This window comes from Podarcis filfolensis, assembly GCF_964270895.1.
Source record: "Podarcis filfolensis genome assembly, chromosome: 3".
NCBI classification, from domain to species: Eukaryota; Metazoa; Chordata; class Lepidosauria; order Squamata; family Lacertidae; genus Podarcis; species Podarcis filfolensis.
Window position 1 is genome coordinate 35,379,988 of NC_139606.1, and position 19,063 is coordinate 35,399,050.

Consider the following 19,063-nt stretch of genomic DNA (forward strand, 5'->3'; position numbering starts at 1 on the left):
AAACATTCATCTTAATAACAGCAATTCGGCCTAACAAGGAAAGTCTCAAATTTGACCATATTTCTAAATCTTTCTTAACTTCTGTCCAACATTTCTCATAATTGTCTTTAAATAAGTTCACATTCTTAGATGTCAAATTAATCCCCAGGTATTTCACTTTCTTTGCTACCATTAAACCGGTTTCACTATGAAACTTCTCTCTTTCAGCAACTGTTAGATTTTTATCCAGTACTTTCGTTTTCTGTTTATTCAACTTAAAACCTGCTACTTGACCAAATACTTGTATTAGCTCTAAAACTCTTTTCGTACTAGTGTCTGGCTCTTGTAAAGTTAATACTAGATCATCTGCAAACGCTCTCAATTTGTATTGTTTAGCTCCGACCTGAATCCCTTTAACCAGCTGGTCCCCTCTGATCATGTTTAATAAAACCTCCAAGACAGATATAAAAAGTAATGGGGATATTGGGCACCCCTGTCGTGTCCCTTTTTCAATAGCAAATTCTTCAGTAACCACGTTATTTACAATCAGTTTTGCTTTTTGTTCAGAATAAATTGCACCTATACCATTCTCAAAACCTTGGCCTACCCCCATCCCTTCAAGATTCTTTTTCATAAAGCTCCAAGAGATATTGTCAAAGGCTTTCTCCGCGTCCACAAATATTAATACTGCCTTAGTATTAATATTGGCTTCTAATAATTCCATAATATCTATTATGTTTCTCACATTATCAGATAAATGTCTTCCTGGAAGAAAGCCCGCCTGGTCTTTATGAATCTCTCCCACCAAAACTCTTTTCAATCTTTTTGCCAAAATGTCTGCAAAAATTTTGTAATCCACATTAAGTAATGATATAGGGCGGTAGTTCTTAATCTGATTCTTCTCAGTCTCTGATTTTGGTATAAGTGTAATATACGCTTCTTTCCACGATTCGGGTGCCTTCTTCCCCTCTAAAATTTCATTACAGACCTCCTTCAACGGTTGTATAAGCCATTCTTTCAAAGCTTTGTAGTATCTGGAGGTCAGTCCATCTGGTCCTGGAGATTTTCCCAATTGCATATTTTGAATGGCTCCCTCAATTTCTTGCTCAGTTATCTTCTGATTCAAAATCACTTTACTTTGTTCAGAAATTTTTTGTAATCCATATTTTTTAAGACATTCTTCTATCTCTTTTTCATTCACCGGCCCTTGTGCATAAAGTCTCCTGAAATAACTCTGAAAACAGTTTCTAATCTCATTTGGTTTATAAATGTTCTTTCCTTCAACTTGTAGCCTTGTAACCATATTCAATTTTTGTCTCTTCTTCAATTGCCATGCCAGAAGTTTCCCACATTTGTCTGCCGATTCAAATGTCTTTTGTCTCATTTGTTTTATTTTCCATTCTATCTCCTGATTCATCAGTTCCATATATTGCCTCTGGTAAAACTTGATTTCTCTCAAAATTTCATGTGACTTTGGCTTTGATCTCAGTTTTTTCTCTCCTTCTTTTATCTTTTCCAAAATCTTATAAACATTTGGGGTTATATCCAGTTAAGTCACACTCAGAATATTCCCCCTGAAATTAATGATCCATAGGCCACATTCGCACCGTGTATTTAAAGCACTACAGTGACACTCGTGGCTTGCCCCAAAGAATTCTGGGAGCTGTAGTTTGTTAAGAATGCTGAGAGTTGGTAGAAGACCTCCCACAGACCTAAAATTCCCAGATTTCCCCATGAAGAGGGACGACTGTAGAAATTGTAGCATTGGGAGGGGAATTGTGGGTCTCTCAGCACCCTTGATTCAACCACCTCATTCTCCTGCAAGAACACAACAGGCCTTTCTAGAAAATGCTCAAAAACTGGTAGCTAATTTCCAATTATTAAAATTAGAAGTTATTCCAGAACCCATTTGTTCAGGGCTGCAATATCAACTGCTACATCTGATCAGATGCTGAACAATATTTTACATCACCTATTAACACTCATAACGACACACTTTTCAACGTCTACATCTTCAAGCTAACACGGATATGTGAATTAACCCTTATAGTCTTGGAAAAGGGTAGATAAAAATATGTATGCAGATACAGTAGTGTGAGATTCCATTGGTTGGAATCAGTTATATTTAATATGTTGCAACCTATCCCAATACCAAGAAACAGGATTTTGTTTTATTTTTCAGTTTCTGCTGTCCACTCCTCCAAATTAGGAGTTCAGACAGTGAGTGCAGGCCCCATGGATGGCTCAGTTCAAAGAGACTCAGAGCCAAAGGAATGGTTGGTGCTGCCATGCAATCCAGGATCTGAAAACCATGCAATCCAGTGTTTAGATCCTTCATGTCCATATGCAGGCTGCTTGCAAAAGTGTAAATTCATATTCCTAGCCACAGTCCCATGCAGAGGCAGGCTTAAACACATTTGTTTCAATGAGCTGGTGAATTCATTAGAACTTATGGGCAATGCAGCTTTCTTGTATTGCAATCTACAGCTTTTAAAATTATTGTGCATCACTTCAGAATGCATTTAAAAAGATGAGGGGGAGTGGGGGAGGGAGAGGAGGAGAGAGAGATTACTTCTCTAGAGTGTTTTAGGGATGGAGCTAGGATGAACATTGGGTTTGTCAAACAAATGAAAGAACATTGAGTTGTTTAATCATGTTCCATCTAATTATTGATTGCATTTAAATATGTTGCCGATCTTGATTGCTAAAGCAGTATATTAAGATGGAGACTGATTAATTCAAATACATTGGCATATCCTCAAACTTTCAGTTCAGGTGCCTTTTAGAGGGGCAGACGGTAGCTCCAAAATCAACAGCAGGAGCCTTTAGCAGTCGCAGGGAAGTCAGAAGCACTGGTAGAAAGTGGATATTAAAACATAGAAAACACTCATTGCACTCAGAAGACCCCATGTTCTGTACAAATTCCCATTTATTCTTCATCCATTGCACTCCCACCACTGGTTTGGGAAAGGAATGTACACATGACATTTGCCACAATCCATATCCACTCTATAACCTGCTGTTTCTTATAAAATACTGCATATTGATGGGTTCCCCCTCTTCCCATCTACTAGTTTTGATCCAAATTGAGGAAAAAAGAACAACCTAGCTGTGTTTTAACGTTATGATGTGTACGCAGCCTTGGCCTCTTCTACCTGCATGCAGACAAGTGTAGATTTCTGCAGCATTGCATCCTGATCCTGCTAAAGGCTTCATGGAATGCACTCCTACTTACCATGCAAACTTTAAATCACTAAGGGTGCTTCCAGTGTGTCACTTCTTTGGGTGGGTGTAGGGGGAGATTCTGTTGTACACCAGAAAATTCAGGTTGCACAATTATAGTTGTTTGGGAGATCTTGCGCAACAAACCTGCTTCTTTAAAGACCTGGATTTCAGCAATAAGGAAATTGAGGTTGGGGGAGAAAGCACTGGAAAGTGTGCGGTAACAAGACAGTGGTTTTGATGCAACTGCCACGTAACCTCCCTGGAAACCAATCAGAATGAAAGCTCATTAAATAGCTAGCTTCATCTAAACCCCCTACAAAACAAATCAGGATGAGTACTTAATAAACAGGTCATCTGGAAGCCCCCAGGCTGTAAAAAAAATTGATTACTCAAAAACATTGGTGCCACTTTCCACTTTAGTGTAAAAGGGCTGAACTAGGAACATGGGAAATGTGTGTGTGTGTGTGTGTGTGTGCGCGCACGAAGGTGTTTCCCTTACCCAGAAAATACAGGGCACGGAACAGTGAGGAGGTGACTGAGTTAATGATGAACTTTCCAGTTACTGATACTGATACTGTAGGAGGAGTATCAGGAAGACTGCATCAAATTTAATGATTACTTAGTTAAATATGTTAAGTTAAATTAACTGAAAACAGCTTGCAGATACTTAATTGGCTGAGGATTTTATTTAAGTTAAGTGATGAATTAATATGTTTAATTTCATAATGTGAAAATCTAAGGATGTTAATGTTTAAGTTAATTTTTTTTAAGAACTGTGATTTGGAAAACCATTAAAAGGACATGCAATGAAATTCAACCAAGGGGAAGCGAGGAAGTCACTTAACAATATTAATAAGTGTGATTTTTAATAAGGCTATGATTCATGTTTGTTTGTTCTATGTGTTTGTTTGTTTGTTTATAATGTTGTGAAAACCAATAAAAAAAATTGGGGGGGGGGAATGTTGAACTTTCCACAGCAAAGTTCAGTCCCTCACATACTCCAGGCATCTTCTTTCTAAGTGAATTTACACCTCAGAATTTGGGTTTCCAACAAGCCAGGGGGGTGTGGTGGGGAACAACCTGGTCTAGCCTTCTGTGCATTTGAAGAATCTTGATATAAAGGAATCAGCAGGGGAAGCATTTGAAAGTGTGGTGCTAAAGCACCATTAACTGATAACATCTGTATATGAAACTGTTGTTAAAAGCACAAGAAAGAAGCGGGTAGCATCGAACTGCGGACTGATCTGAAGCCAGTTTTCATTGCCAATAAAGTACAGTGGAACCTCGGTTTTTGAATGTCTCAGCTGCCAAACGTTTCAGAAGCCGAACGCCGAAAACCTGGAAGTGTTTTCGATTTTTTTTTTAACTTGAACAGCTTCCAAGGCACGTTTCTCATTTTTCCCCATTGAAATTGCTGACAGCCCTTTGATCCTCGGTTTTCAAACGTTTCGGAAGTTGAACGGTCTTCCGGAACAGATTATGTTCGAAAACCAAGGTACCACTGTATGTATTTTTGAGGTTTGAGGAATACCAACGGAATGCATGCTAACAAACTGAACAAAAGAACCCTCTCCTGTACAAAATAATAATGTGTTGTGTGCTTTGCAATACAGTAGGTGGCACCATTTGCACAGCTTAAATGTTCACATCCAAAATGTTTGGATTTTGCACTTTAAAGCAAAAGCAGGGAATCTTTTATGATTCACATAATGATCAGGTTCATGGTGGCCTCTCATAATTGCACCTTGACTCTTTTCTTCCCCCTGAACAACTGACGCAGCTCCATGAGATAAAATGATGTGCTTCTGGGCTAAAATGAACGTCACAGGTGGATCATAGCTCCTTAGGAAAAAGTTTGAAACTATAAGCTAAAAGTGACCAGGTGGGTTTCATCATAAACAGCCTCAGAAAAAGCCTGCTCTAACAAGGGCATAGACCACTGAGGGTGCTTCCATATATTTAAAGCACATGGCTTTCCTTGTATAATTCTGGGTAGTGTGGTTTACTCCACACACAGAGCTACAATTCCCAGAACTTTTAATAAGTCACAGTTTTCAGGATTCTTGCGGGGGGGGGGGGGTGATGTGCCTTAAGGTAAAGGTAAAGGACCCTAGTTAAGTCCAGTTGCGGACGACTCTGGGGTTGTGGCGCACATCTTGCTTTACTGGCCGAGGGAGCTGGCGTTTGTCCACAGACAGTTTTTCCGGGTCATGTGGCCAGCATGACTAAGCCGCTTCTGGTGGAACCAGAGCAGTGCATGGAAACGCCGTTTACCTTCCCGCCACAGCAGTACCTATTTATCTACTTGCACTTAGACGTGCTTTCAAACTGCTAGGTTGGCAGGAGCAGGGACCAAGCAATGGGAGCTCACCCCGTCGCGGGGATTCGAACCGCCGACCTTCTGATCGGCAAGCCCTAGGCTCTGTGGTTTAGACCACAGCGCCACCCATGTCCCGTGATGTGCCTTAACTGTGCTTTAAATGTATACTGCTCTTGAGCCAACTGTAAGTTTCTCCCCCACCAATATTCTATTATAATAATTATAATCATTACAGTTCTTACAGAATAGATACCCATGCTGTTATTGGTGAAATTATTTGTCACAACAATAGAATCTTTTTGCTAAATTATTAACTATGTAATATAATATGAAGGTTATGATTTTCCCCTAGAGAAAGTTAATATTAACAATGGTGTTGTCTACCTTAAAAAAAAAGTGAACCATTTTCATAGTATTCCTTTATTCTCATTAACATTCACAAATGCACAGACAACCACAATCCCCTCCCACTCATTCCTGCATTGTCATACCAACACAGATAGGCACAGCAACACGCAAGTGAAGAAATAGCTTAAGAGGGAATATGCACCACTTCACACAATTCAATGGGGCATCTCTTTCTGTGTTTCTCTCTTGCCCCTAAATGCACATTACCAGTGCAAGTGGTCTAAAAAGCGAGATGAGCGCCGCACCCCACAGCCGCCTTTGACTGGACGGGGTCCTTTACTTCTACCTTTACCTTACTCCAAAGGAATTGCTTCCACAAGCTTCAGTCTGAAGAACTGGCACTTTTGACACATCATGTCCATTTTGCACTTGCGAGGATCCTTTAGTGTGGCAGCACCTATTCTTGCCTGTTTAGATTAGGCAAATAGCTTCATTTCACTGCTTTTGATGCCTACTAAAAACTTTTTTTTTTTTTAGAAAAGTCTACTCAAACACATAATTTTATCCTTTGTTTTGAAAATGGTTGATTTTTTTCTATATTTTGTTTATTTTTATTATGTGTACATGTTTTTAAAGCGTGATGATTTTATTGCCATTTTCTGATGAATTTTTAATGTTATTAAACAGCATCATCAATCTTGTAAAATATAGATAAATATTTTTTATGCTGCACAACCTTAAACATGTCTATTCAGAAGTAAGTTCCCCAAAGTTTAATGGGACATCTAGATAAGTGTGTATAGGAATGCTGTCTTAATTATTGTAGAGTAAAATTAAAAGAGTCATTATTTTACAGTTCTCTCAGAGTAGATGGAATGCCGCTTTACCTCTTTACCTGTTATTGGGGATGAGAGAGTTTGAAATGGAAAGCTACCAGCAAAAGGTAAGATTCATGTGGAAAGAGCTATTAGTCAACTCTTTTGTCATAAGCTGCACAAGCAATATTGCTACAGCACTTTGCATAGTTCTCATACATTTCAGCCGGGGTTTGAGCTTCATTAACATGTGACCCCGAAATTCCGGATACCACCAAACTGATGCCAAAGTTTTGGGCTAGTTTTGTGCCATTTTGCACTTCGAAGTCCACGTTTTGTGCTGCCCTGCCACCCCTCAAACCAAGTAACTGACAAGGCAAATCTGGGTCACAACTTAATGCCAAAAAATCCAACCTTGTCCAGTTGGCTCCAAACCAGTGCCAAAGTGGTGTGTTGGTTTTGTGCCACAAACCCAGCTTTCTGTGCTGTCACCCAAACTGAGTAATTGACGCCTGGCTAAATGGCCTAGCCAAATTTGCTTCCCCTTATGCCTTGGATGTTGATTGCAGCATCTGGGCTTGATGAGGCATGTGACCCTCACCTCCTCCCCGAGGTAGCGAGCCCCACCTCGGCTGTGGGTTCTTGCCTGCCTTAGCCTCCTAGAGCGTGCCTTCCAAATCTAGTAACTGAGTGTTTTCCAACATTATCCACTCTTTTAACCAACATAAACATGCTGGTTCATAATATAAATGGAAATCTGGCCATGTGAAGCTCCCCTCTCTCATTAGCATCCATTAATATTTTATATTTTATTCTGGGTTTCTTCCCTTGCCAGATAAACCTAGACATATATTTCTGCCATTCTTTAAAGCAGCCTGTATTGTTAATTATTGGAGCTGTTTGAAATAAAAACAACATCTTAGGTAAAACATTCATATTTATAGCAAAAATCCTTCCCAACATGGGCAATGTCATTTCCCCCCATATTTCCAAGTCCTTTTTAACTTCTTTCCATGCTTGAACATAATTATATTGGAATAGATTGTGGTTCTTAGTTGTCAGCCATAATCCCAAAAAGTTCCCCTTTTCCCCAGCTTCCATGTTTTGCCAAAGTTTCAGGTAGCAGAGGACCAGGAAGGAGATATCAGTAGGTGAGAGATCCAAAGCACAGCAGGAGTGTAACAAGGTGCCTGTTTTTTTTAAAAAAGCACATGTTAAATAGTTTTTATATGTATGCATGTCAGTCTCTACATGAGTGTCCTTCAGCCTTGTCCCATCCTTGTTCTCTAAGACTTTCTGCAAGATGTCAAGGTTCTGTGCTAAGATGTCAACTGACGGCAGTGCTGGAGCATGGAAGAAGCATGGTCCTTGGTTGAGTTAAACATCAACGGAGAGGAAGAGTAAGTTGCCAGTCACTTCCATTCTCGGATGGCTTTGGTTCAGATTGCATAGAGGGTTCAGGAGCCTTGTTGAGTTGTGAAATCCCACAGAGCAGCCATTAAAATCAATAGGACGACTGAAATAAATAGTTTGAGGAAGGCAGCCAAAAGTTTCCATATGACTCATGTTGCTAATTATAGCTAAAGATCAATGAAAGGACAGCCAGTGGTCTGTTAACAATATCTGTTGTGATTAACCACCACAGAGAAGTCTTGCCCCAGTAACCCCTTACACCAAAAGGCAAGGGGGGCAGAGGCAAAGGCATTGTCAAAACAAGTCTGTTAGTCCTCAGATATTTTGATTGCCTAAGCACAATTTTACAACTAAAGTATTTGTAAAAGAACTGGATGTGCTTGTGGCAGAAACTGAGGGCACTTAGCTGAAGGGAAATGTTTAGTCATGTCAAATTTACTTTAGTTAAATTAAGTTGTAAAACCTCAACTATCCTTACATTATTTATATCTGTAACTTCATAACTTCTCTAGCTGGTATACTAAAGCCAATAAGCTACAGGACTAAGCTCAAGTTTCTGGTTGTATAAAACCCTATACAACTTGGAACCAGGGGACCTGAAAGATCATATCATCCTTTACATATCCAACAGATCACTAAGCTCTGCAGGTGAGGGTGTCCTGAAGATACCGTTTTACCAGAAGGTCCATCCCACACAATGCAGGAATTGGGCCTGTAGTACTGTGGCATCTACCCTTTGGGTTTTTTAATATATTTTTTGTACAAATCAGGCCTTTGTCTCGTTATATTCAAATTGTTCAAATGTCATTCATTAAAATATTGAGTAACTTTTATTTGTGCTTCTCTTTTTTTACATGCTCTATGTGTGTATTTGTCACGGTCCGGTTTATGGGCAGTCGAAGTCCCAGCTGAGGACGTCGGGACCGGGGGCAAGATGGTAGGGTGGGAGCAGGAATGGGAGTCAGGAAGCCACGGGTCTGAGGGTCAGGGAGCTGGGAGTCAAGAAGCCAAGGGTCCGAGGATCAGAAAGCAAGGAGTCAAAAATCCAAAGGCAGGAAGCGTGTTGCTGTGGCAAAGAGCCAAAGGGAAATGCTGACCTTATAGCCCTTCCCGGCTCTTGCCACCAGGTGCTGTGAGTTACCAATCGACCTCACCTGTGCGGCCACCCCTTGCCTCTTCAGAACAAACTTAGGAAGGCCCCAGTCCTGCGAAGCCCTACCGGTCACAGGGCCTGGCTCCTGCATGCACTCCTGACAGTATTTTCTATAAGCATATTTACTTACCATGGTCAAGTACTTTACATAATGATGCTCCTGCAGTACTCATATTTATTTTGTATTATTTACTAAAGTATGCAACATTTTACTTCGTACTGATTATTAGGAAAAGCAGCTAGAGCAAGTTTGCCCTTGGACAAAGAAGCCAGTAACTTGTCTAAGATAAATTGATTGTCTAGACCACCTTGGATTCCCCACTGGCAGAAGTTTATGAAAGTTTCCCATATGAAAGTTTCCCATTAGCTGTAGAATTGCCTCTCAAGCTGTCCTTTCCCATGAACACATGAAGTTGCTAAGCTAAGTTCTTGGTCCATCTATTACAGTATTATCTGCTCTCTAGGGCTTGTGGGTGGTGGGTGAAACAACATCATTTCATACAAGCAGACAATTGAAAATAACCAGGGGGCAGTTATATTTGGCAATGGTGTCATGGAGGCATAATATAATGGGGACATTGAGTCAGACCTGTCATCTGCTGAGGCAGATATTTTCTCATGCTGTTATCAGATGGAGACATGGGGGAACAGTGAAAGGGACACTTTTCACAAAACTGTGAAGAAGGGGAGGGAGCAAATGAATTTAAAATGTGTAATGGAAAACTGATAAAATAGAAAGTTACTTCTACTTACTTCCTGAAGGAGAAAGCGGGGAGGGAAGTAAGAAATACTATTTTTACTTAGTGGTTTTCAAAAGCAAACATCTGGGTGCCCATGATATTCTTGTAAGGTGCCCCATGATATTCTTGTAAAGAAGCTGGTAAAATGTGGTCTTGACTATGCTACCACTCAGTGGATTTGTAACTGGCTGACTGACCGAACCCAAAGGGTGCTCTTCAATGGTTCCTCTTCATCCTGGAGAAGAGTGACTAGTGGGGTGCCACAGGGTTCTGTCTTGGGCCCGGTCTTATTCAACATCTTTATCAACGACTTGGATGATGGACTCAAGGGCATCCTGATCAAATTTGCAGATGACACCAAACTGGGAGGGGTGGCTAACACCCCAGAGGACAGGATCACACTTCAAAACGACCTTGACAGATTAGAGAACTGGGCCAAAACAAACAAGATGAATTTTAACAGGGAGAAATGTAAAGTATTGCACTTGGGCAAAAAACATGAGAGGCACAAATACAAGATGGGTGACACCTGGCTTGAGAGCAGTACATGTGAAAAGGATCTAGGAGTCTTGGTTGACCACAAACTTGACATGAGCCAACAGTGTGACGCGACAGCTAAAAAAGCCAATGCAATTCTGGGCTCCATCAATAGGAGTATAGCAACTAGATCAAGGGATGTAATAGTGCCACTGTATTCTGCTCTGGTCAGACCTCACCTGGAGTACTGTGTCCAGTTCTGGGCACCACAGTTCAAGAAGGACACTGACAAACTGGAACGTGTCCAGAGGAGGGCAACCAAAATGGTCAAAGGCCTGGAAACGATGCCTTATGAGGAACGGCTAAGGGAGTTGGGCATGTTTAGCCTGGAGAAGAGGAGGTTAAGGGGTGATATGATAGCCATGTTCAAATATATAAAAGGATGTCACATAGAGGAGGGAGAAAGGTTGTTTTCTGCTGCTCCGGAGAAGCAGACACGGAGCAATGGATCCAAACTACAAGAAAGAAGATTCCACCTAAACATTAGGAAGAACTTCCTGACAGTAAGAGCTGTTCGACAGTGGAATTTGCTGCCAAGGAGTGTGGTGGAGTCTCCTTCTTTGGAGGTCTTTAAGCAGAGGCTTGACAACCATATGTCAGGAGTGCTCTGATGGTGTTTCCTGCTTGGCAGGGGGTTGGACTCGATGGCCCTTGTGGTCTCTTCCAACTCTATGATTCTATGATTCTATGGGTTAACAATTTCATGAACTGGTGGCTCTTCATTCAAGGAAGGGGCTTTGTATTGCAAATGTGAAACCTATCTTGGTTAGAATGCTTATTTTAATTACAAATGCCTTCCTTGCTCATAAATATAAAAACTGGTTGTTAGCACTGCAAGAAGCTTAACTGGTAATTTTAAGCTTCATGTATGAAAACTCGGTTAACATTGGCCCTGTTCACATATCTCGCTAACCATAGTTAAAAATCAACTTGGGTTTACTTAACTCTTCCACTCAGGAAACAAACTAGAGGAAGGATTAGCATTACATGCAAACCTGCACAGGTGCTTTCTCCCCAAAACCAAATCATGAGAGGTAAGTTAAGAGCATGGTTTTGTTTGGAAACAAACAAACCATGAGTCCTAGTTTGCACATAACATGAAGCCAGCCTATGGTTTGTTTCCTTCCTGAACTGGCAGGAGTAGTGGAGGTGTGAAGTGGGGGGCTTTTGATATTAAAAACAAAACTATGCAACCGTTTTGATTTTCACAGCTGAGTACCCTAGTAAAGTACAGGAAGGACCAGTCTAGATGTTTTAGGAGACACAGGGCTGCCACTTATTTGCACCCCTTGTAGAATCTAATTCAAACAATACGTGATTTATGCTGTGCAATTTCCTGTCCCTGCCTCAACATCATTGGTTGGCAAGGAACATGGGTAAAGAAACACACAGTGTGATAAAGAACACTGTAATGTTCAGAAGTTCACTTCATGTTTTTCTAGTAGTTCTAGCACATCAGAATCTGGAGCAGGGATGCTTAAGGAATTTGGTATTTGCAAAATCCTGTATGAACAGTTCTGAGCTGCACCTCCTGGACGTATAGGAATTTAGGCTATAATCCTAGACAAACTTACTTGGGAATAAGTTCCACTGAACTTTGTGGAACTTATTTCTGGGTAGACATACACAGATTACACTGTTAATAATAATAATAATAATAATAATAATAATAATAATAATAATAATAATAAATTAATTTTATTTATACCCGCCCTCCCCGGCCAGAGCCGGGCTCAGGGCAGCTAACACCAGTAAAATTACAATAAAAACATAATGGGGGGGGGCAATTTAAGGCTGAAATGTTAGGCTGAAATCTCATACCTACTAACCTAAGAATAAGCTCCATTAAACGCAAAGGGACTCACTTCTGAGTAGAAGCTGAGGATTAAGCTATTAGGTTTTGGCAGCTTTTCACATTTCCCATATGTGCCAATGCCATTCTTGATTTTTAAGAGATGTTCAAAATATGTTCAAAAATGCATATTTTAAGAGAAACCATGTTTGTATTGAAACCATACAGTATTGAAATGCAAAATTTCATGTGGATTCTTTTAAAATGCAGATTAACATAGTAATGGGATGGAATACACTTATGGGTGCACCCATACAAAGATGACATGAACCAGGAAAAGACTGATTTATCCACCCGTAACCTGGAGTAGTTCCAATCTGGGTTTCAGTCAGGTTCTCTTACTACAAGCTAAACTTGTTTAAGCCATAATAGGTTCTACCTGGCCTTTACATTCCAAGGCTTTGCCCTGAATGCTTGCTGCAGAGCTGTTCCTGAGAACCTAAAGTCAGTCAGAGAGTATAAAGAGAGATGGAGCAACAGCAGGCTCTGTGCTTCTTATAATGTCTAGTTCACCCACAAGTGGCCCAGCAGACTTGTGCAAGGGAGCATGTTAGATAGCAACCCCCACTGGCATTGCCACTGTCACTTCCTACTTTTGGCTTTTTCTTGTCTTGTTTAACTCTGCTCAAAAGAACCTGCACAAATAACTATGGAGGGACTGTGTTGTTTCATATATAGCAGCATGTGCAACAATGGCACACTCAGCACAAGCTTAAGAACCTTGTTGCTTAGTGCACAAGTGTGAACTACACAAATCAGGCAGGTCAACCAGGTAATATGCTGCAAGTTGTTTTCACACTGCCTTTTATATATATCAACAAGGTCAAATTTCACCATCTTAAACACACAGTTTCTGGGGGCTGGTGAACCTCCTCCCAAAACATTTAGGGAGTTGGGCATGCTACTGTTCTTAGCCCATTGGCAACCATACCGTCCATCAATGTCACTTCCCAGAATTGAAAAGACCATGCCCTGAGAAGTCATGTCCTGAGACCCATGTCACTTCTCCAGCCCTCTCCAGATTATTCTGCTTTTGGCGTAAACACAAATCAATAGGAGTCTTGAATTTTCTCTGTGCAGCAAAAACTGTGGGAGATGGAGCCAATCAATGAGATAAGGTTCTCTTGCAGCAGCTATTGTCCTTTAGAAGCAAATGAAGATATGGAATGTTTGAGGGCTGGTGCCAAACTCTACCCCTTATTGCCTCTTGGCATTTGCAAGCATACAAAATACACATCCCCACCCCCAAGCTTTGAAAAAGATAATGAACTGAATCACAAGCAGATAATACAATTCTGATTGAATAAATAAAAGGTGCATCGCATTCACAGAGACTCTTCATCTTTATTGCTTGATTTAGAGATATGCAAAATGTATGTTCAGCGCAATGAAAATTTAGGCTAAAATGTCAAGGCTTGTGCTTTAATGTTTTTGTCAATTATATGGTAAACTTCTAAAGCTGAACTGTGGCATAAATTTTAAAGCTGAACTGAGCCCTCGCCATTTGAGGCTGATAACAAGACAACAATAACCAGATAACCAACTGCAGAGTGTTTCAACAGCTTCCAGGTGCAGAGAAAGAAAGGAGGCCAGTACATCATGTTCCCAGAATTAACACAGAAGAGCGTAGATGGAGGCCCACTTTGAACATACTGCTGAGTTTAAGTGCTCGCTTTAGGCACATGGTGGAACTCAGTGTCACACCATTACACATGTTCCATCTGCACAAGCACATAAAATAGTACAATCCTCCTCTCTGCCCATGCACTTTTCTGGGGGTTCTTTGGGGGATATGGGGGAAAGAGAGGGCTTCTGTTGACAGGGTTCATTAGGTGAATTATGCCCATAATGTTAAAAAAGAGCCCAGTTTAGACACAACCCTAACGCCCTAGAACAAGGGTGAAGAATCTCCACCCCCCAAACCTAATTAGGCCCGATTCAGGTCCCAGTTTGGTCCACAATACAGTTTCACCGTAACATGCCCACCTGCCTCATATCACATGAGGGGCTGGTCACGCCATGGCTCCCAAGGAACAATGGGAGGATTAAACTGAGCTCCCAACCGTTCCTTTGCAACTGGGGCTTGCTGTCAGTGCCAACTGATGCTGAAAGCATGGCTTCTTAAACCCGGCTTTGTCCATCTGCAGGGGCGGATTGGATTCAGATTGTGCTTGCAGACAGGCTTGTTTCTTCTGCAGACAGCTTGCCATGCCTGAAAATGGACTTCAAAGGGGCTTGTTATCATTGCTAGCCAGCTGATAATGATATGAGGTGTTTGACAGGTGGGAGGCTCTGCCTACATATCAAAGTTGGCCCACATGGATCAGTGAGATAAGAATGTAGCCCACCAGCTAGATCCAGTTCCCCACCCCTGACCTTGAATCTGAGGCACACGGTCCTTTCCCTCTGCTCCTTCATGTGAAAAGCAAGGAGATAAAAAACTTCTACTTTTGGTTTTGAAGAAATCACTGTTTTCCATTACCTCAGAACTGGCAAAACTGCAGTTTGATGTAACTCTAGCTAGCTCATAGACACTAGGATAAGTATATGCTTCCAGTTTCCCCCCCTAACCACAGATAGAATAAACCACTGTTTCCCTAGATGTTAACAAGTAACGTTGGTTTGTCAAATCTGAAAGGGAAAACTTCCAATCACCTCCCTTCACATGCAAAGGCTTGCCGTGGCTTCTCCTTGCAATGTTCAACAATGGTCAGGGCCAACCTAAGGCCTCTGGCTTCCTAAGGCAACGGAACTATATGGTGTTCCTCTCCCATTCCATGTACAGAAGCTTACTAGGCTGACAAATGAATCTTACTTCCACACTGGCAAAGGGCATTCTCTGGAGACAGCAAGTTAGGTAAGGCATGCAGGAAAGGCAGGCCACATGGCATGGCCAGTTCTGTTGTCCTGACATCTCACCACTGCTTCCTACCCCCAGCATTGCCACACGAGGCAGGAGTCTCACTCTTTCTAATGGAAGAGCATTATGATTTATCATTATGTCTGAAGCAGGCCAGAGTCTCCCAGCAGTAGTTTAAAGAGAGAAAGAAAACCACACAACCCTCTACCCCCCACACCTTTCTCAAGCCTGTTCTAATTCAAAATAATACGATTCATGACCACTATCCACAAGAAGCTAATTATTCAAAAGCTGAAGCCTAATTTCACATAACTCCTACTGCCTTGGGATATCATTAGCAATAACTACACCAGAGAGCACTGCATACACTGCAGGATATGTGATGCAAATTCAACGCAAGGCCTGGGGGGGGGGTGTGATCTTATCGTGCCTGCTGTCTAGCCCCTTTCTCCCTCATAGCACAGTGGCTTTTAGAACCTGTGAGCTGGGAAATCTCATCTCAGGCATAAGCACAGTGGGTGGCCCTTGGGAATCCACACTATCTTTGACTTAAATGTCATATCCACGGCATGCATTTAAAGCGCACTTATTCCACTTTAAAAGTGGAACTGTAGTTTGTTAAGGGTGCTGATCTAGGGGAGCTACCCTTCCATTCAAAAAACTGTGGTTCCCAGGATTCACTGCAGCTGTTAAAGTGGTATAAACTGGGATATGGCATGGATATGACCTCGGCCTCCACTCCTACCTGTGACATGGATGTTATCCCCTCTAGAACTATCTTATACGGCTGTTGAAGCTAGTGTGGTACAGTGGTTAGAGTGTCAGACTAGGAACAGGGAGATCAGAGTTCAGATCCCCACTCCGCCATGGGTACCCTTGGGCCAGTCACTGTCTCTCAACCTAACCTACCTCACAGGGTTGTTGTGGGGATTCAATGAGAGGGAGAGCTAGTGTGGTGTAGTGGTTAAGAGCGGTAGTCTTGTAATCTGGTGAACCGGGTTCGCGTCTCTGTTCCTCCACATGCAGCTGCTGGGTGACCTTGGGCTAGTCACACTTCTCTGAAGTCTCAGCCCCACTCACCTCACAGAGTGTTTGTTGTGGGGGAGGAAGGAAAGGAGAATGTTAGCCATTTTTAGACTCCTTCAGGTAGTGATAAAGTGGGATATCAAATCCAAAGTCTTCTTCTTCTACATGCTACTTTGAGCTCCTTGGAGAACATGGTGGGATATATATTAAATAAATAAATGCAAAATAACTAATAAATTAATAACTAGTTATTGTGTAATCAGAAACGAGTTCTTACATCCATCTCTAGCAATGGAGATTTCTTTTCAGTTCTGCAGCTGTTGTTAACATTAGAAACTCTTCTTTTTTTTAAAGTGCCTTACATCTTTCTTCTTTAGGGCTTTGTTCCTATGTCCACCACCTCTCCTGCCATCCCCATAAAGCATAATATCATGCTGGCCTTTACTGGTTATCTTTCCATTGTCTTTTATAAGCAAGGTGACGGGGAAACAAACATCAAAAGCATCATTCCAGAACACAGCCATTGAAACTGGGATTAAGGAGCAGCAGGGTGTGGCAACAGAGAAATTGTCATGCATGTCAGGAATGTGCAAAAATAAGTGCTCTTGGTTTCTCTTGTTCAAAGGAGCCCAGAGGGCATGTTTAGCAAAGGCTGTATGCACACTATACATTTAAAACACATTTCCCCCGCTCCTAAGAATCCCAGGAACTGTAGTTTGTTAAGGTTGATGGGAATTGTAGCTTAGTGAGGGTTAAAGTAGGGGAAAGTGTTTTAAATGTGGTTTAATGTGTGATGTGTACATATACCTTGAGCAGTCAGACTTTTGGTTACAAAGAACTTACAAAGTTCCTCCTTGTCTCCAGGTGTGCTGTGCAATACCAGACATTATCCTGGCTCCTACTTATGCACTGCAATCCTCCTGCTGATTTTATAACCTCAAATAGCTTCACCTACAGCACTAACCTCTTAATCTGTTTCTGCTTCTCCTCCTCCAGCTGTCAGCAGTATCATCACCAGGCCTGAGGAGGCCAAGATTATTATTCTGTCTGAAGTCTGTTTTACTTCTACCTGCATTGCAACACAAATCCTACGGTAGCCTCTGCTTATGAGAAGGAAGCATCTGCCTGGCAACTTCTCCTTCTATAGCTCTAGAGCCTCAGAATAGTCAGACAAAGGTGAGGTACATGTGAGTGTTCAGGTTATTTGTAATACTTGCACCGCACTGTGTGTGCACGTGTGCACGCACGCTTGCACTGAAGGAATGGGTTTCCAAAATCTAAAATCTGACTGTGCAGGGATGACACATCTGGGTCTTATCTTACCCCCTGACTACACTGACGCACAGACCTTGTCAGCCCCCCGGGAATGGCGCCAGGAGTACTCTTAGAGTTGGTGACCTTCTTACCTTTACAAGATAAGGAATGTGGTACCCAGATGTGTCATCCCTGGTCTGCTCCACTTTGGAACTGACAAGGCCATTCATTAGGCATCACGAACTGATAAAGGAGAGAGCTTTGTTTATACAGTTGTGTTCTTGTTATGCATTTGCTCAAGTGCTCAAGTTAATGGGTTTTAGCTAATGCACCCTTGGAGAAGGAAAAATGAGGATTTTGGGGCCCGTTTCAGACTGCCTGCGCAGTCAGATTTTAGATTTTGGAAACCCATTCCTTCAGCACATGTGTGAATGCTGCAGGATTCAGATGTGCATAAAGATGTACACTTCCAAATACTTTCAAGCCTGGCCTGCACAAACAGACCTTAGGTCATTTTCAGACAGCCTGTTCTTTTTGAGCATTCATCCTGATTTTGTTTGTAAGCAATGCCCACTGTTTATAGATCATACATTCCAATCTGTTTGACATGATCAGGAACATGATCAATGGTAAGAGGCCTAATCATGGTGCAAGAAAATACTTAATAAACAGGTCGCTCCTGGGAGATGCCTCTTTTCCCTAGAAATTAAGCCGGGGTATAAATAGCTTTCCTGCAAATGGGGATGAAGAATGTTCTGTGTTCCATATCACCTCTTGTGCCCAACTAAGGAAACGGGGGTCTGGGCTTCTATGTTTTCTTGGTTTTGCCTGCCAGTGCCATACTATATTTGTTGTTGTGCATTTCCTGCCTCTTTGCTATCTGTACTTTGCGTAGGTCAAAACACTTTCCTCCTTTAGATTTTTCATATGAAAAGGCATGAAGTGTTATGCCAGTGCTAAGGGGCTATGTCCTTACTCGTTCCTCTTTTACTAGTTGCTGCATCATGTGCTTCCCAGGATATCAAGGTTGGTGTGTTGTGTTTGGGTGTTGCTATGGCAACACAGGCCTGTGGGACCAAAGAGTCCTAGTAGTGTTCTTGCTGTTTGCTTTCCCTGTGGAGACAGTGTTTGTGTTATTCTGTTGTAGGGTTTATTCTAATTCTGTATTTTCTTCTCCAGTGAAATAGGCTGCCCCCTCCCCCCTACCCCACTCTGTGAATGACATAGCAGTATATTAGGCTGCATTCAGACATGGTATTTAAAGCATTAGCTTTAGGGATTCTTGTGGCAGTGCTTCTTGTTAAGTTGTGGGTGAACATATCAGACGACACAGCGATACTTCAAACAGCTCTTCTTTATTCAGAGGCCACAACAGAACTGAACTGAAGAGCTCAGTCAGCCTGCTTATATAGAGCTCCAGAACAATGTAACTGTAGCAACTTTCTAAAACTATCCAATCACTGAACGTCACTTTCGATCCTTCATTTGCATAACTATCTACAGTATCCCCCTGCTGGCCCAGGGTGAGAACTTCAGTACAT

General features: G+C 41.7%; 1 long non-coding RNA gene across 1 annotated transcript in view; it reads left to right on the forward strand.

Annotated features, from left to right (window-relative positions):
- Positions 1 to 17,438, forward strand: part of LOC310759902 — an 89,337-nt gene extending 71,899 nt beyond the window's left edge. The window contains exons 2-3 of the long non-coding RNA XR_014546627.1: positions 6,729 to 6,815; positions 17,265 to 17,438. This is a non-coding gene — a long non-coding RNA (uncharacterized lncRNA). The remainder of the gene's footprint in view (positions 1 to 6,728; positions 6,816 to 17,264) is intronic.
- Positions 17,439 to 19,063: the final 1,625 nt, after the last annotated feature.